Source organism: Mus caroli, chromosome 16 (assembly GCF_900094665.2).
Source record: "Mus caroli chromosome 16, CAROLI_EIJ_v1.1, whole genome shotgun sequence".
NCBI lineage: Eukaryota > Metazoa > Chordata > Mammalia > Rodentia > Muridae > Mus > Mus caroli.
The window spans coordinates 14,546,676-14,548,528 of record NC_034585.1 but is presented as its reverse complement, the minus strand read 5'-3'; positions in this window follow the sequence as shown (position 1 = coordinate 14,548,528).

Here is a 1,853-nt window from a genome sequence, read left to right as displayed (position 1 = left end):
TCAAGGGGCAGTAGACAGAGGGGAGGTTCCGGCTAGATGGTGTTGACTCAGATAATATAGCCCTGCTGGTCCTTGCATACCTTTTCATCTTTACAGTCAAGATGTTCTTAGGAATGCCTTAACAACAGCCCTGCCCTGGCATGCCTGGGGGCTGTTCTGCTTTGTTCTCAGTCCCAGGCTGGGGCAGTGAGCTCCTAAACAACTCACAAGTTACAATATTTCATCTTCCTTCACAGGTGACTGAAGCCTTTTAGTTCCTCTGTCATGTGCCTTCACTGCCCCGAAGAAATGGCCAGGTGTTTTAGAAAGCACACCTGGCACCATGCCCCAGAACGAGCAAAACCTGAGTGTCATGTGTTCTAGCCTCCGTACCCGGTCAGGACAGGGTGGCACTCCTGAGGCTCCATGTACCTGCTCCTTGTTATGGATATGCACGCATAAGCATCTTTCCTCGGGGCAGTCTTCCTCTTCTGCAGAATGGTCCCCATCTGAGCATGCTCAGGGGTCTCTGGATGACTGGGCATCTCAGGACAGCACTGAGATTTGCATGTGGCTTTAGAAAACTCCAAGGACTGAAAACTGCCCTTCATCATCTTTAGTCTGACATTTTTTTGTATACATTTTTGAGTTTTTCTGCTGTTAAGTAGAAATAGGGAGTGAGGTGAACACTATCGGTTATTATAAATCACAGTGGACATACACTATAGACCTGTTCTTCATCCTGGTAAGTCTCAACTTCTGTTCTCGTGATTTATGTAGCACTGTTACCTATTATTATCTGGTCCGCCTTCTGGGACACTACCAAAGCAGTCACCAGAAAGCCTTTAAGGATTGGTCAGCAGGTACCCACTTCCTGTTTAAGAAGCCCCACCTCCTCCAAGTCCATGTGGTCCATTGCCCCACTGTGAGACATGGGAAAATTTCCCAGAGATACTATTCCAAGGATAGCAACCTAGACTCTACCCCCTGACATGACGTCAATGATTTGTGGAGGGAACCTAAGGCAGGGATGCAGGCCTCGTGGCCCAGGTTGTACACTACAGGCTTTTGGCTGTTTTCTGAGCATCTAAATCTTGCTTATGTCCCCCAAGGGCTGCCCTCATAAACACGGCAGAATCAGATGCAATCTGTATTTTGGCCATAGAACCAGGAGGGAACTAGAGGTATCCTCAGGGAACTCAGGGAACCCCACCATGCTATGTCTACTCCCCGGAGACACAAGGATACCCTGTGCTTTGAGTAATGGAGTTCCTTGCAGAAGGAAGAAGTGAAGAACCTGACAGACACCCTCTACAGGCATAGCTGTGCTTGCCAACCATGTGGGTGCATACTTGAGCTGGTGGGACTCTTTGCTAACCTCCCCAATGTCTCTGGACAGATTCCACCCCTGCCACTACCGGTGGCATTTCACAAAGGGCCTAGGCTGAGGCAGAAAAGGAAATGTGCTATCGTGGATCACTGTTGTGACAGCTGCAGGCTGAGGTATTGTGATGCCACCATTTTGACGGCTCCTTTTGGGGCATCTTACCAAGGCTGTAGGCTGGGGCAGTTAGGAGAGGCCGGCTACAGCTTTGGTAACTTTTGTGGCACCTGGCTTAGGGACTACAGTGATCCTAACCCTTCCATACAACCACTTACCCTCAGCTGGATTTGCCTGTTGTGTGCATTGGTGTTTGGAGTAGTTGTTTTCTGGATGAAAGTGCTGAGGTGGTAGTCTAGGCTCATCTCATCACGTGGCAGCCCCCCGGACACTGCCCCCCTCCTGCAGAAAGCAGGGTAGGCAGGACTGGGGACCTGGAGTTCTGGTTCTCAGCAGCCCTTCCAGCTGTGGCTCAGTGTCAAGAGAGTGGCGA